Source organism: Sus scrofa, chromosome 9, assembly GCF_000003025.6.
Source record: "Sus scrofa isolate TJ Tabasco breed Duroc chromosome 9, Sscrofa11.1, whole genome shotgun sequence".
In the NCBI taxonomy this organism is placed as follows: Eukaryota; Metazoa; Chordata; class Mammalia; order Artiodactyla; family Suidae; genus Sus; species Sus scrofa.
This window is the reverse complement of record NC_010451.4, coordinates 63,059,240-63,076,818: the sequence shown is the minus strand read 5'-3', so window position 1 is coordinate 63,076,818 and position 17,579 is coordinate 63,059,240. Positions and strand designations below refer to the sequence as shown.

The window sequence follows — 17,579 nt, the reverse complement described above, 5'->3', positions numbered from 1 at the left end:
CTTGCTGTGCCTTTTACCTGGTTGATTATTCAGAAGAAGATGCATGAAAGAATAGGCAATGGTTTTACTTTGTTGACCTTTTTGTTTCACGGGCAATAGATCCATATTGATCAAAAGTTCAAAAAAGAATTTGAAGATAAAAGCCCTACCTGCCAGCACTGGGTAACACTGGTACCATTTTTGTGTTGAATTTTCTAGATAGAGATGTCATTTTGGCCTGTTGAAGGAAATACATATATCATAATTTTAAGGTGGTCTAGGAAGTGGTCTAATATATGCTTTCATTTCCTTTCCCACCAATGGTGGTCTCATCCACCAACCTGCTTTTGGGTTTTGGATGGATAACTTCTAAAGTAAAGGACTGTTCCATAAAAATAGAATGACACAGCCCAGAACTGAAAGCCTGCTTGTTGTTTATGCAACCTGGTGAACGGCTGGCAGGCCGACTTCTATGTATATGCCAATGGAGCTTGGACTCCAGGTGGCCTTGGTCAGAGGACACCCAGGGGACGAAGGGCTGTGGCTGGGGGTACCCCTCAGCTCAAAAGGACTTGCATCGCAATGGCAAGATCCAGACATTTCCACCTGTCAGGTAGGGGTACCCATCAAAGCGCCACCACCTGCATCCTTAATGTATGACCTCATGCATGTTCACATGACTGACCCTAGTATCCCTGTCTGCACAACGGGGACAGTAACACTCTCAGACCCTCAGCAGCTTGCATGAGAACATGACTACAAACAAAAAAAGGCACAGCAATTCCAGATCTGGGCCGTGTCCATGACCCAAGGAACAGGTCCCAGTAATGCTGGATCCTCAGGATACTGAACGATGCCAAGGAATGACCTCATGCCCTCATGGTGACTAGGCAAATTCACTTCAGCTGAGCCATGATGGGAACCCCTGTGGCACAGGTTTGGAGAACCTCTGAACTGGGATCTTCCAGATGACATGTGTAGGCCAAAACACAGACCACCCCAACTTGTGAGGCAGTGGAAGTTATCATGTTTATTGGCTACCCAACTTGGAGAGACTTGGTTTGGAGTGTGGGGTCCAGAGGCAAGACTTCTGTCATCTCCTTTGGGGCTTGCCAACCACCAGTTCCATGATTCCAGGACAGGGTAAATTCCTACAGCCTCAGGTTCCCTCATGTGACCCGTGGGACCCATTGGAATACACACATGGCTTGGGGGCTGGCAGCCAAACTCATTTGGTGGCAGGAAGCAGGCCCTTCCCAGGCACCACAGCTCTGCCTCTGACCATGGGCCCCAATGGACCCCACGGAACTCTGCCACCCAAACACACAAGTGTACGGCAACCAGGGCAGATGGCCATTAGGGCTGAGGGAGCGGGAGGCCTACCAGGTTCTAGAAGGCCCTGCTCTCTGATTCCTGTGCTTCCTGCTCAGGGATCTCCCCGGAGCCCTGCCTTTGGGGAGAGGCAATGGCTGATGGAAGCCTGGATCTGGATGTGTCAACGGGCCATCCTCGATGGTCAGGCAGTGCCTTGGCTCATCTGGGCATCATTTTTCCCATCTGGAAAATGATCTGTCTGGTGGCAAGACAATCAACCTTAGACGTTGTCCACCTGTATGGGGCACATTTCTTTTTTTTTTTTAAAGAAAATCATACATTCATAAATTCCACATTCAAAATATCCAGAAGTGGAAGTCATAAAAACAGAAGGCACCATGTGGCTAAGCAGTAATGGACCCAAGTAATGTCCATGAGGGAGCGGGTTTGATCCCTGGCCTTGCTCAGTGGGTTAATGATCCGTGAACTGTGGATTAGGTGGCAGACCCATCTCGGATTGTGTTTGGGCTAGTCCACGGCTGTGTTGTAGGACAGCATGTGTAGCTTGATTGACCAGCAGCCTAGGAACTTTTCCATGCCATGGCTGAGGCACACAAAATCAAGATAACATATCCTTTAAAAAAAAAGATACACATGTCCTCCTGTTATTATTGAGGCATTGAAGTAATGAATCTTTGCATCTTTGTGCAGGGCATGCGTTAGTACATGAATTTTATCAGAAGAATGATATCCATTGAAATCCTATCACCATGAACACAGGGATCTACCATGTGGCCTTTATATCTCATTAGACAAAGGAAAGAAAGACCCACTCCCTGCTATCTCTTGAAATAGTTGTGGTTCATGCAATGAAATAATGCTCAAATGAAGGGGAAAATCCTCCACCAGGAACAGAGAACACCATTGCTCCAGGAACAGTGAAGTATCAATCTACAAGAGTTCTCTGAATCTTCTCTGTGGCTTCTGAAGGAGGTGGTCAGAGAGATGGATGGACTTATGCATAAGCATTATCACCGAGGTGATTCGTGGTTAGTGAAACATGAGAGGTGTTAGGTATGGACAGGTTTTCATACAAAATTAGTGACTGTGGGCATGTCAATGGTTTCCATGTAAAAAACGAAATCCCTTTTGCCTCTTGTTTGAGAGACTTGTGGTGAGGCTTACTGTGCTTTTTACCTGGTTGAGCTTTGAGAAGGAAATACATGAAATTACAGCCAATGGTTTTGATTCTTGACATTTTTCTTTTCATTGGCAATAGATCCACAGATTTCAAAGGTCCAAAAACAGAATTTGAAGAAAAAAGCCCTAGATACCAGCACTGAGTTGCACTGGTACCATTTTTAGTTGCATTTCCTAGATAGAGATAACATTTTGGTCAACTGAAGGACATACATAGGTCTTAAGTTTAAGGAGGTCAAGGAAGTTGTTTAATATATGCTATCATTTCATTTCCCAATAGTGGTAGTCTTGTCCTCAAAAGGGATTTTTGGTTTTGGCCTGATAAGCTCTAAAGAGAAGGATCATTCCATAATCAAAGAACATCGCAGCACAGAACCGAATGCTTGCTTGGGGTTTAGGCAACCTGGAGAACCTCTGGCAGGCCAACTTGCGTGTATGTGATGATGGAACATGGACTCCAGGTGGCCTTGGTCAAAGGATACCCAGGGGACGAAGGGTTGTGGCTGGGGGTACCCCTCAACTCAAAAGCACTTGCATGGCAATGGCAAGAGCCAGACATTTGCACCTGTCAGGACTGCGTACACATCCAAGCTCTACCACCTAATTCCCTGATGTATGAAACCACACACGTTCACCTGGCTGAACCTCCGTATCCCTGTCTGCACAACAGGGATGGTCACAGTCTCAGCCTCCCAGGGGCTTGCATGAGAACATGACTTCAGAAAATACAGGGACAGCAATGCCAGATCTGAGCCATGTCCATGATCGAAATAACAGGGAAGAGCAATTCTGAATCCTAGGATACTCAAAAATGCCTATGACAGCATGCCCACATGGTTATGAGTCAGTTTCACTTCAGTTGAGCCATGATGGGAATTCCTGTGGCATAGTTATGGTGGACATATGGACTGGATTCTTACAGAACATGTTACAGCCAAAAAAGAGTCAACCCAAAGTTGTGAGGCAGCGGGGATGATCCTGCTTCTCTGCTACCCCACATGGAGAGACTTGGCTTGGAGGGTGGGGTCCAGAGACAGACCTCCTGTCATCTCCATCTGGCCTTGCCAACCACTGGTTCCATGATCCCAGGACAGGGTCCCTTCCCCCAGCCTCAGGTTCCCCATGCGACCCGTGGGAACCATTGGAACACACAAGTGGCTTTGGGGCCGGCAGCCAAACCCATTTGATGGCAGGAAGCAGGCCCTTCCCAGCACCACAGGCACCACAGCTCTGCCTCTGACCATGGGCCCCAATGGACCCCACGGAACTCTGCCACCCAAACACACAGGTGCCCAGCCAGCAGGGCAGATGGCCGTTAGGGCTGAGGGAGCGGGAGGCCTACCAGGTTCTAGAAGGCCCTGCTCTCTGATTCCTGTGCTTCCTGCTCAGGGATCTCCCCGGAGCCCTGCCTTTGGGGAGAGGCAATGGCTGATGGAAGCCTGGATCTGGATGTGTCAACGGGCCATCCTCGATGGTCAGGCAGTGCCTTGGCTCATCTGGGCATCATTTTTCCCATCTGGAAAATGATCTGTCTGGTGGCAAGACAATCAACCTTAGACGTTGTCCACCTGTAGGGTGCATTTTTTGTTGTTGTTGTTGAGGAAAATCATACAGTCATAAAATCCATTTTTAAATTCCAGAAGGAGAGGTCATAAAGCAGAGGGCCCCATGTGGCTCAGCATTAATGACCCAAGTAATGTCCATGAGGAAGCAGGTTTGATCGCTGGCCTTGCTCAGTGGGTGAATGATCCCTGAGCTCTGGATTAGCTTCTATACCCATCAGGGATCACGGACGGCCAAGTGAGTTACTAGCAGCCTAGTAACTCCTCCATACCCTGGGTGTGTCCCACAAAATCAACATAAAATCTACTTTAAAAAAAAAAGGATGCAACTGGACTCCTGCTATAATAGAGGTATTGAACAACGACTCTTTGCCTCTTTGTTCAGGGCGTATGTTAGTGCAAGTATTTTATCAGAAGAAAGGTATCCATTGAAATATTATCAGCATATTCAAAGGGATCTACCTTGTGGCCTTTATTCCTCATCAGAGAAAGATGCGAAAAACCCACTCCCTGCTAGCTCTTGAAATCGTTGTGGTTCATGCAATGAAATAATGCACAAAGGATGGGGAAAATCCACCACCAGGAACAGAGAACACCATTGCTCCTGGAAAGGTGAAGTGTCAATTAGCACGGGTGCTCTGTATCTTCTGTGTGGCATCTGAAAGAGGTGGGCAGAGAGATGGATGGGCTCATGCATCAGCATTATCCCCAAGGTGAGTTGTGGTGAGTGAAAAAAGAGAGGCTTTAGGTATGGACAGGTTATCATAGAGAATTCATGACCATGGGCATGTCAATGATTTCCATTTAAAAAAGAAATCCCTGTTGCCTGTTGTGTGAAAGACTTGTGGAGAGGCTTGCTGTGCCATTTACCTGGTTGATTTTTCAGAAGATGATTCATGAAAAAAATTAATTTTTAGTTTCATTTCCTAGATAGAGATGTCGTTTGGGCCTATTGTAGGAAATACCTATGTCATAAGTTTAAGGAGAGCTAGGAAGTGGACTCATATATGCTTTCATTTCCTTTCCCACCAATGGTAGTCTCGTCCTCCAACCGGCATTTTTGTTTTGGCTTGATAACCCCTAAAGAAAAGGACTGTTCCATAATCAAAGAACGTCGCAGCACAGAACCAAAAAAAAAAAAAAAAAAAAGCATGTGTGGGGTTTAGGCAACCTGGCAAAGTGCTGGCAGGCTGACTTGTATGTATGTGCCAAGGGAGCTTGGACTCCAGGTGGCCTTGGTCAGAGGACACCCAGGGGATGAAGGGCTGTGGCTGGGGGTACCCCTTAGCTCAAATGGCCTTGCAAGGCAATGGCAAGATCCAGACATTTCCACCTGTCAGGGCTCAGTACAAATCCAAGCACCACCACCTGCTCCCTTGATGTATGACATCATGTAGGATCACCTGGCTGAGCCACAGTATCCAAGTCTGCACAACGGGACAGTCACACTCTCGGCCTCCCAGGGGCTTGCCTGAGAACATGACTCCAGAAATACAGGGAGAGCAATGCCAGATCTGAGCCGTGTCCATGACCCGAGTAACAGGGCACACCAATGTGGGATCCTCAGGCTACTTAACGATGCCAAGGCATGACCCCATGCCCTCATGGTGACTAGTCAGTATCCCTTCTGCTGAGCCATGATGGGAACTCCTGTGGCACAAGATTGGGAGACCTCAGGACTGGGATCTTCCAGATGACATGTTTTGGCCAAAACACAGACCACCCCAAGTTGTGAGGCAGCGGGGATGATCCTGCTTCTCTGCTACCCCACATGGAGAGACTTGGTTTGGAGGGTGGGGTCCAGAGACAGATCTCCTGTCATCTCCATCTGGCCTTGCCAACCACTGGTTCCATGATCCCAGGACAGGGTCCCTTCCCCCAGCCTCAGGTTCCCCATGCGACCCATGGGAACCATTGGAATACACAGACGGCTATGTGTCTAGTAACCAAACCCATTTGGTGGCAGGAAGCAGGCCCTTCCCTGCACCACAGGCACCACAGCTCTACCTGTGACCATGGGCCCCAGTTGACCCCACGGACTCTGCCACTCAACACACAGTTGCCTGTCAACCAGGGAAAGTTCCCGTTAGGGTGGATAGAGTGGGAGGTCCACCAGTTTCTATAAGTCCCTGCTCCCTTATTCCTGTCCTTCCTGCTCAGGTATCTCACCCAACCCCTTCCTTTGGGCCGAGCCAAAGCCTGGTGTAAGCCTGGCCTGGATGTGGCTACAGGCCAAACTTGGTTGTCAGGCATTGCCCTGTCTCATCTGGGTGTCATTATTCCCATCTGGGAAACGATCTGGCTGGTGTCAAAACAGTCAACTTTACACCTTTTCCACCTTTAATTTGCATCTCTCTTTTTTTTCAAGAATCTCATTCGTTCATAATATCTTCTTTCAAAAATTAGAGAATGGGTGTTCATCAAAGCTGAGGGCCCCTTATCGCTCAGCATTAATGAACTCAAGGAATGTCCATGAGGATGCGAATTTGATCCCTGGCCTTGCTCAGGGGGTTAAGGATTCGTGAGCTGTGGATTAGGTTGTAGGCCCTTCATGGATCGTGTGTGCTCAATGCCATAGCTGTTGCATATGCCAGCATGTGAAGAACTGACTCACCACCAGCCAAGGAACTTCTCCATGCCATGGGTGGGTCCACTAAAATCAAGGTAAAATCGTGTTCATTGCATCACTATTCACAATAGCCAGGACATGGAAACAATCCAAATGTCCATCAAGAGAGGATTGGATTCTGAAGCTGTGGTATATATACACAATGGAATATACTCAGCCATAAAAAAGAATGACATAATGTCATTTGCAGCAACATGGATAAAACTAGAGAATCCAATCTCCACCACCTGCTTCATTGATGTATGACATCATGCATGTTCACCTTACTGAGCCTCAGTCTGCCTGTCTGAACAATGGGGACAGTCGCACTCTCAGCCTCCCAGGGGCTTGCATGACAACATGACTCCAGACAGTACAGGATCAGCAATGCCAGATCTGAGCCGTGATCATGACCCAAATAAGAGGTCCCGGCAATGCTGGATCCTCAGTCTACTGAATGATGTCAAGGAATGACCACATGCTCTCGTGCTGACTAGGCAGTTTCCCTTCTGCTGAGCCATGATGGGAACTCCTGTGGCACAGGTTTGGAAGACCTCAGGACTGGGATCTTCCGGATCACTGGGATCGTCCCTGTGACCCATGGGAACCATTGGAATACACAGACGGCTTTGGGGCCGGCAGCCAAACCCATTTAGTGGCAGGAGGCAGGACCTTCCCAGCACCACAGGCACCACAGATCTGCCTCTGACCATGGGCCCCAACGGACCCCATGGAACTCTGCCACCCAAACATACAGGTGCCTGGCAACCAGGGCAGATGGCTATTAGGGCTGAGGGAATGGGAGGCCCACCAGGTTCTAGAAGGTCCTTCTCTCTGATTCCTGTGCTTCCTGCTCAGGGATCTCGCCAGAGCCCTGCCTTTGGGGAGAGCCAAGGGCTGATGGAAGCCTGGAGTTGGATTTGTGAATTTGCCAACCTAGATGGTCAGTCAGTGCCCTGGCTCATCTGTGAATCAATTTTCCCATCTGGAAAATGATCTGGTTTGTGGCAAGAGAGTCAACATTCGACATTGCCACCAGGAGGGTCATCTTTTTTTTCTTTCAAGAAAATCATACATTCTTAAAATCCACATTCAAAAATTAGAGAATGGGAGGTCATCAAAGCAGAGGTCCCCTTGTGGCACAGCAGTAATGGATCCAAGTAATGTCCATAAGGAAGCGGGTTTGATCCCTGGCCATGCTCAGTGGGTTAAGGATCTTTGAGTTTTGGATTAGGTGGTAGACTCACCATGCATCACGGATGGCTAATGCCATGTCTGTTGGTTAGGCAAGCATGAATAGCTCTGATTGAAAACCAGCCTAGGAACTTCTCCATGCCATAGGTGGGCCCCCAAATAAAATATAATCTACTTTAAAAAAAAAAAAAAAGATAGACATGAACTCCTGTAATTATTGAGGTATTGAAGTAACGAATATTTGCATCTTTGCCTAGGGCATAAGTTAATACATGAATTTTTATTAGAAGAATGATATCCATTGAAATCCTATCACCGTGTACAGAGGGATCTACCATGTGGTCTTTATTACTCATCAGAGAATGAAGAGAAAGACACACTCCCCACTAGCTCTTGAAAGAGATGTAATTAATGTAATGAAATAATGTTCAAAAGAAAAGGACAATCCTCCACCAGGAACAGAGAAGACCATTGCTCCTGGAAGGGTGAAGTGTCAGTGTGCACGGGTCTCTGTATCCTTTGTGTGGGTTCTGAAGGATGTGGGCAGAGAGATGGATGGCCTAGTGCATAAGCATTATCATCAATGTGAGTCACGGTGACTGACACAAGAGAGGCGTTAGGAATGGATATGTATTCATACAAAATTAGTCATCATGGGCATGTCAATGGTTTCCATTTAAAAAAAGAAATCAGTGTTTCCTGTTGTGCAAAAGGCTTCTGGAGAGCCTTGCTGTGCCATTTACCTGGTTGTTTTTCAGAAGAAGATGCATGAAAGAAGAGCCAATGGTTTTACATTCTTGCACATTTTTTTTTCCTCTGAAAATAGAGCTGCATAGTTCAATTGTCCAAAAACAGAGTTGGAAGACAGAAGTCCTGCCTACCAGCACTGAGTAGATCTGGTACCATTTTTAGTCACATTTCCTAGATAGAGATGTCATTTTGACCTATTGAAGAACATACATATGTCATAAGATTAAGGAAGTCTAGTAATCAGTCTAATATATGCTTTCATTTCCTTTCCAAAAAATGCTATTCTCGTCCTCCAACCAGCATTTGGGTGTTGGCTTGATAACCTCTATGGAAAAAAACTGTTCCATAATCAAAGAATGATGCAGCCCAGAACAAAAACCATGCTATGGTTTAGGTAAGCTGGAAAATTGCTGGCAGGCTGACTTGTGTGTATGTGACAATGGAGCATGGGCTCCAGGTGCCCTTGGTCAGAGGACACCCAGGGGACAAATGGCTGAGGCTGGGGGTATCCCTCACCTCAAAAGGCCAAGCATGGCAATGACAACTTCCAGAGTTTTCCATCTCTCCGGCCTGGGGACCCATCCAAGATCCACCACCTGCTTCCTTGATGTATGACATCACACATGTTCACCTGGCTGAGCCTCAGTATCCCGGTCAGCACAATGGGGACAGTAACAGCCTAAGCTTACAAGCAGCTTGCATGAGAACATGAATACAGACAATACAGGGACAGTGATGCCAGATCTGAGCCATGTCCATGACCCAAATAACAGGGCACAGCAATGCTGGATTCTCAGCCTACTGAATGATACCAAGGAATGACCCCATGCGCTTGTGCTGACTAGGCAGTTTCCCTTCGGCTGAGCCATGGTGGGAACTCCTGTGGCACAGGATTGGAAGACCTCTGGACTGTGATCTTCCAGATGAAGTGTGCTGGAGAAAACACAGACCACCCCAAGTTGGGACGAAGTGGGGAGTATCCTGCTTCAATGGTAGCCCACATTGAGGGACTTGGTTTGGAGTGTGGGGTCCAGAGACAGGCCTTCTGTCATCTCCTTATGGCCTTGCCAACCACTGGTTCCATGATCCCAGGACAGGGTCACTCCCCCAGCCTCAGGTTCCCCATGCGACCCATGGGACCCATTGGAAAACACAAGTGGCTTTGGGGCCGGCAGCCAAACCCATTTGGTGGTGGGAAGCACTCATTTCCCAGCACCACAGGCACCACAGCTCCTCCTCTGACCATGGGCCCCAACAGACCCCATGGAACTCTGCCACCCAAACACACAGGTGCCTGGCAACCAGGGAGATGGCTGTTAGGGCAGAGGGAGTGGGAGGCCCACCAGGTTCTAGAAGGCCCTTCTCTCTGATTCCTGTGCTCTTTTGCATGGTTCTCACTGGAACACTACCTTTGGGGAGAGGCAATGGCTGATGGAAGCTTGGAGTTGGATATGGCAGCAGGCAACCTCAATGGTCAGGCAGTATCCTGGCTCATCTGGGTGTCATTTTTCATATCTGGAAAACGATCTGGAAGGTGGCAAGACAATCAACCTTAGACCTTGTCCACCAAACTGTGCAGATTTCCTTTTTTTCAAAAATTCACATATTCATAAAATCCATTTTCAAAAATTCCTGAAGGGGAGGTCATCAAATCACAGGGCCACTTGTGGCTCAGCAGTAATGGACCCAAGGAATGTCCATGAGGAATTGGGTTTGATCCCTGGCCTTTCTCATTGGGTTAAGGATCCATGATCTGTGGATAAGTTGTTGGCCAATCTCAGATCATCGGTGGCCAAGGAGATGTCTGTGGCATATGTCAGCATGTGCATTTTGATTGACCACCAGCCTAGGAAATTCTCCATGCTGTGGGTGTGGACATCAAAATCAAGATAAAATATACTTTTTTTTTTTAAAAAAAAAGGTACATCTGGCCTCCTGTTATTATTGAGGCATTGCAGTAACTAGTCATCGCATCTTTGGCCAGGGCATACATTAGTACATGAATTTTATCAGAAGAATGATATCCATTGAAATCCTATCACAATGTACAGAGGGATCTACCCTGTGTCCTTTATAGCTCATCAGAGAAAGAAGAGAATCACTCCCCACCAGCTTTTTAAATACTTGTGGTTCATGCAATGAAATAATGCTCAAAAGAAGGGGAACATCCTCCATAAGGAAGAGAGAAGACCATTGCTCCTGGAAAAGTGAGGTGTCCATCTGCACGGGGGCTCTGTATCTTCTCTGTGGCTTCTAAAGGAGGTGGGCAGAGAGGTGGATGGACCAATGCATAAGCATTATCACTGAGGTGAGTCATGGTGAGTGAAACAAGAGAAGCATTAGGTATGGACAGGTTTTCATACAAAATTAATGACCATGGGCATGTTAATGATTTCCATTTACAAAAGAAATCCCTGTTGCCTGTTGTGCAAACGACTTGTGGAGAGGCTTGCTGTGCCATTTACCTGGTTGATTTTTCAAATGAAGATTCATGAAGGAATAGCCAATGGTTGTAACTTCTTGACTTTTTCTTTTCATGGGCAATAGATCCACAGAGTTCAAAGGTCCAAAATCAGAGTTTTAAGACAAAGACCTACCAGACAGCACTGAGTAGCACTGGTTCCACATTTAGTTGCATTTCCTACGTAGAGATGTCATTTTGGCCTATTGAAGGACATACATATGTCATTAGTTTAAGGAGGTCTAGGAAGTGGTGTAAAAAATGCTTTCATTTCCTTTCCCACCAATGATGGTCTCGTCCTCCAACCAGATTTTTGGTTTTGGATTCAAAACCTCTAAAGAAAAGGACTGTTCCATAATCAAAGAACGTGGCAGACCAGAACCAAAAGCAGGCTTGATATTTAGGCCACCTGTTGACACTCTGGCAGGCTGACTTGTGTGTATATGCCAAAGGAGCTTGGACTCCAGGTGGCCTTGGTCAGAGGACACCCAGGGGACAAAGGGCTGTGGCTGGGGGTACCCCTCAGTTCCAAAGGTCTAGCATGGTAATGGCAAGATCCAGACATTTCCACCTGTCAGGTCTGGGTACCCAACCAATCTCCACCACCTGCTTCATTGATGTATGACATCATGCATGTTCACCTTACTGAGCCTCAGTCTGCCTGTCTGAACAATGGGGACAGTCGCACTCTCAGCCTCCCAGGGGCTTGCATGACAACATGACTCCAGACAGTACAGGATCAGCAATGCCAGATCTGAGCCGTGATCATGACCCAAATAAGAGGTCCCGGCAATGCTGGATCCTCAGTCTACTGAATGATGTCAAGGAATGACCACATGCTCTCGTGCTGACTAGGCAGTTTCCCTTCTGCTGAGCCATGATGGGAACTCCTGTGGCACAGGTTTGGAAGACCTCAGGACTGGGATCTTCCGGATCACTGGGATCGTCCCTGTGACCCATGGGAACCATTGGAATACACAGACGGCTTTGGGGCCGGCAGCCAAACCCATTTAGTGGCAGGAGGCAGGACCTTCCCAGCACCACAGGCACCACAGATCTGCCTCTGACCATGGGCCCCAACGGACCCCATGGAACTCTGCCACCCAAACATACAGGTGCCTGGCAACCAGGGCAGATGGCTATTAGGGCTGAGGGAATGGGAGGCCCACCAGGTTCTAGAAGGTCCTTCTCTCTGATTCCTGTGCTTCCTGCTCAGGGATCTCACCAGAGCCCTGCCTTTGGGGAGAGCCAAGGGCTGATGGAAGCCTGAAGCTGGATGTGGCAACAGGCCAACATTTATAGTCGGGCAGTGCCCTGGCTCTTCTGGGTGTCATTCTCCCCATCTTGATATCAATATGTGTGGTTGCCAGACAGTCAATCTATATGTTGTCCATCTACAGGGAGCAATCGTTTTTCTTCAGGAAAATCATACATTCATCACATCCACTGTAAAAATTTAAGAATTAGTGGGCATCAATGCTGAGGGCCCATTGTGGCTCAGCAATAATAGACCCAAGTAATGTCCATGAGGAAATGGGTTTGATCCCTGGCCTTGCTCAGTGGGTGAAGGTTCCATGAGCTGTGGATTAGATTTTTGAACCACCTCAGATCACGTTTGGCCAAGGCCATTGTGGTGGCATAGGCCAGCATGTGTCGCTCTGATGGACCACCAGCCTAGGAATTTCTCCATGACATGTGTGGGGACCCTAAAATCAAAGTAAAATCTACTTAAAAAATAAAGTTACACCTGGCCTCCTGTTATTATTGAATAATTGCAGTAACAAATCATTGTATCTTTGCCCAGGGTATACTTTAGTACATGAATTTTATCAGAAGAATGATATCCATTGAAATCCTATCACCGTGTACACAAGGATCTACTCTGTGGCCTTTATTTCTCATGAGATGAAGAAGAGAAAGACACACTCCCCGTCAGCTCTTTAAATAGGTGTGGTTAATACTAAGAAATAATGCACAAAAGAATGGGAAAATCCTCCACCAGTAAAGGAGAACACCATTGCTCCTGGAAAGGCAAGGTTTCAACCTGCACTGGTGCTCTGTATCTTTTGTGTGGCTTCTGAAGGAAGTGGGCATAGAGATGGATGGATTCATGCATAAGCATTATCACTGAGTTGTGTCACGGTGAGTGAAAGAAAAGAGGCTTTAGGTATGGACATGTTTTCATACAATATTAGTCACCATGGGCACGTCAAATTTTCCATTTCAAAAAAAAAAAAATCCCTGTGGCCTGTTGTTCAAAAGACTTGCAAAGAGGCTTGCTGTGCCACTTACCTGGTTGATTCTTCAGAAGATGCATGAAAGAAGAGCCAATGATTTTGCATTCTTGACCTATTTCTTTTCACGGGCAATAGAGCCACATATTTCAATGGTCCAAATCTGAGTTTGAAGACAAAAGCCCTACCTGCCAGCACTGAGTATCACTGGTACCATTTTTGGTCACATTTCCTAGATAGAGATATCGTTCAGGCCTATTGAAGGAAAAACCTATGTCATAAGATTAATGAGGTCTAGGAAGTGGTCTAATATATGCTTTCATTTCATTTCCCACCAATGGTAGTCTCTTCCTCCAACTGGCTATTTGGTGTTGGCTTGATAACCTCTAATGTAGAGGACTGTTCTATAATAAAAGAATGACACCTCCCAGAACTGAACTCATGCTTGGGGTTTAAGTAACCTGGGGAACTACTGGCAGGCCGACTTGTGTGTACATGCCAATGAAGCTTGGACTCCAGGGGACCTTGGTCAAAGGACAACCAGAGGATGAAGTATTGTGGCTGGTGGTACCCCTCACCTCAAAAGGCCTTGCGTTGCAATGACAAGTTCTAGACTTTTCCATCTGTCAGGTCTGGGTACCCATCCATGATCCACCACCTGGTTCCTTAATGTATGCCATCATGCATATTCACCTGGCTGAGCCTCAGTATCACTGTCTGCACAATGGGGACAGTAACAGTCTAAGCTTACCAGCAGCTTGCATGAGAACATGAATACAGACAATACAGGGACAGTGATGCCAGATCTGAGCCATGTCCATGACCCAAATAACAGGGCACAGCAATGCTGGATTCTCAGCCTACTGAATGATACCAAGGAATGACCCCATGCGCTTGTGCTGACTAGGCAGTTTCCCTTCGGCTGAGCCATGGTGGGAACTCCTGTGGCACAGGATTGGAAGACCTCTGGACTGTGATCTTCCAGATGAAGTGTGCTGGAGAAAACACAGACCACCCCAAGTTGGGACGAAGTGGGGAGTATCCTGCTTCAATGGTAGCCCACATTGAGGGACTTGGTTTGGAGTGTGGGGTCCAGAGACAGGCCTTCTGTCATCTCCTTATGGCCTTGCCAACCACTGGTTCCATGATCCCAGGACAGGGTCACTCCCCCAGCCTCAGGTTCCCCATGCGACCCATGGGACCCATTGGAAAACACAAGTGGCTTTGGGGCCGGCAGCCAAACCCATTTGGTGGTGGGAAGCACTCATTTCCCAGCACCACAGGCACCACAGCTCCTCCTCTGACCATGGGCCCCAACAGACCCCATGGAACTCTGCCACCCAAACACACAGGTGCCTGGCAACCAGGGAGATGGCTGTTAGGGCAGAGGGAGTGGGAGGCCCACCAGGTTCTAGAAGGCCCTTCTCTCTGATTCCTGTGCTCTTTTGCATGGTTCTCACTGGAACACTACCTTTGGGGAGAGGCAATGGCTGATGGAAGCTTGGAGTTGGATATGGCAGCAGGCAACCTCAATGGTCAGGCAGTATCCTGGCTCATCTGGGTGTCATTTTTCATATCTGGAAAACGATCTGGAAGGTGGCAAGACAATCAACCTTAGACCTTGTCCACCAAACTGTGCAGATTTCCTTTTTTTCAAAAATTCACATATTCATAAAATCCATTTTCAAAAATTCCTGAAGGGGAGGTCATCAAATCACAGGGCCACTTGTGGCTCAGCAGTAATGGACCCAAGGAATGTCCATGAGGAATTGGGTTTGATCCCTGGCCTTTCTCATTGGGTTAAGGATCCATGATCTGTGGATAAGTTGTTGGCCAATCTCAGATCATCGGTGGCCAAGGAGATGTCTGTGGCATATGTCAGCATGTGCATTTTGATTGACCACCAGCCTAGGAAATTCTCCATGCTGTGGGTGTGGACATCAAAATCAAGATAAAATATACTTTTTTTTTTTAAAAAAAAAGGTACATCTGGCCTCCTGTTATTATTGAGGCATTGCAGTAACTAGTCATCGCATCTTTGGCCAGGGCATACATTAGTACATGAATTTTATCAGAAGAATGATATCCATTGAAATCCTATCACAATGTACAGAGGGATCTACCCTGTGTCCTTTATAGCTCATCAGAGAAAGAAGAGAATCACTCCCCACCAGCTTTTTAAATACTTGTGGTTCATGCAATGAAATAATGCTCAAAAGAAGGGGAACATCCTCCATAAGGAAGAGAGAAGACCATTGCTCCTGGAAAAGTGAGGTGTCCATCTGCACGGGGGCTCTGTATCTTCTCTGTGGCTTCTAAAGGAGGTGGGCAGAGAGGTGGATGGACCAATGCATAAGCATTATCACTGAGGTGAGTCATGGTGAGTGAAACAAGAGAAGCATTAGGTATGGACAGGTTTTCATACAAAATTAATGACCATGGGCATGTTAATGATTTCCATTTACAAAAGAAATCCCTGTTGCCTGTTGTGCAAACGACTTGTGGAGAGGCTTGCTGTGCCATTTACCTGGTTGATTTTTCAAATGAAGATTCATGAAGGAATAGCCAATGGTTGTAACTTCTTGACTTTTTCTTTTCATGGGCAATAGATCCACAGAGTTCAAAGGTCCAAAATCAGAGTTTTAAGACAAAGACCTACCAGACAGCACTGAGTAGCACTGGTTCCACATTTAGTTGCATTTCCTACGTAGAGATGTCATTTTGGCCTATTGAAGGACATACATATGTCATTAGTTTAAGGAGGTCTAGGAAGTGGTGTAAAAAATGCTTTCATTTCCTTTCCCACCAATGATGGTCTCGTCCTCCAACCAGATTTTTGGTTTTGGATTCAAAACCTCTAAAGAAAAGGACTGTTCCATAATCAAAGAACGTGGCAGACCAGAACCAAAAGCAGGCTTGATATTTAGGCCACCTGTTGACACTCTGGCAGGCTGACTTGTGTGTATATGCCAAAGGAGCTTGGACTCCAGGTGGCCTTGGTCAGAGGACACCCAGGGGACAAAGGGCTGTGGCTGGGGGTACCCCTCAGTTCCAAAGGTCTAGCATGGTAATGGCAAGATCCAGACATTTCCACCTGTCAGGTCTGGGTACCCAACCAATCTCCACCACCTGCTTCATTGATGTATGACATCATGCATGTTCACCTTACTGAGCCTCAGTCTGCCTGTCTGAACAATGGGGACAGTCGCACTCTCAGCCTCCCAGGGGCTTGCATGACAACATGACTCCAGACAGTACAGGATCAGCAATGCCAGATCTGAGCCGTGATCATGACCCAAATAAGAGGTCCCGGCAATGCTGGATCCTCAGTCTACTGAATGATGTCAAGGAATGACCACATGCTCTCGTGCTGACTAGGCAGTTTCCCTTCTGCTGAGCCATGATGGGAACTCCTGTGGCACAGGTTTGGAAGACCTCAGGACTGGGATCTTCCGGATCACTGGGATCGTCCCTGTGACCCATGGGAACCATTGGAATACACAGACGGCTTTGGGGCCGGCAGCCAAACCCATTTAGTGGCAGGAGGCAGGACCTTCCCAGCACCACAGGCACCACAGATCTGCCTCTGACCATGGGCCCCAACGGACCCCATGGAACTCTGCCACCCAAACATACAGGTGCCTGGCAACCAGGGCAGATGGCTATTAGGGCTGAGGGAATGGGAGGCCCACCAGGTTCTAGAAGGTCCTTCTCTCTGATTCCTGTGCTTCCTGCTCAGGGATCTCACCAGAGCCCTGCCTTTGGGGAGAGCCAAGGGCTGATGGAAGCCTGAAGCTGGATGTGGCAACAGGCCAACATTTATAGTCGGGCAGTGCCCTGGCTCTTCTGGGTGTCATTCTCCCCATCTTGATATCAATATGTGTGGTTGCCAGACAGTCAATCTATATGTTGTCCATCTACAGGGAGCAATCGTTTTTCTTCAGGAAAATCATACATTCATCACATCCACTGTAAAAATTTAAGAATTAGTGGGCATCAATGCTGAGGGCCCATTGTGGCTCAGCAATAATAGACCCAAGTAATGTCCATGAGGAAATGGGTTTGATCCCTGGCCTTGCTCAGTGGGTGAAGGTTCCATGAGCTGTGGATTAGATTTTTGAACCACCTCAGATCACGTTTGGCCAAGGCCATTGTGGTGGCATAGGCCAGCATGTGTCGCTCTGATGGACCACCAGCCTAGGAATTTCTCCATGACATGTGTGGGGACCCTAAAATCAAAGTAAAATCTACTTAAAAAATAAAGTTACACCTGGCCT

General features: G+C 47.3%; 1 long non-coding RNA gene across 10 annotated transcripts in view; it reads left to right on the top strand.

Annotated features, from left to right (window-relative positions):
* The window catches only part of LOC110255466, a 49,898-nt gene that overhangs the window by 16,103 nt on the left and 16,216 nt on the right, over positions 1-17,579 (top strand). For 9 of the 10 annotated variants that reach the window (XR_002335772.1, XR_002335774.1, XR_002335770.1 and 6 more), the window contains 3 exons: positions 4,542-9,001; positions 10,685-10,915; positions 12,873-15,672. This is a non-coding gene — a long non-coding RNA (uncharacterized LOC110255466). The remainder of the gene's footprint in view (positions 1-4,541; positions 9,002-10,684; positions 10,916-12,872; positions 15,673-17,579) is intronic. The other variant, XR_002335773.1, reaches the window with a different exon arrangement.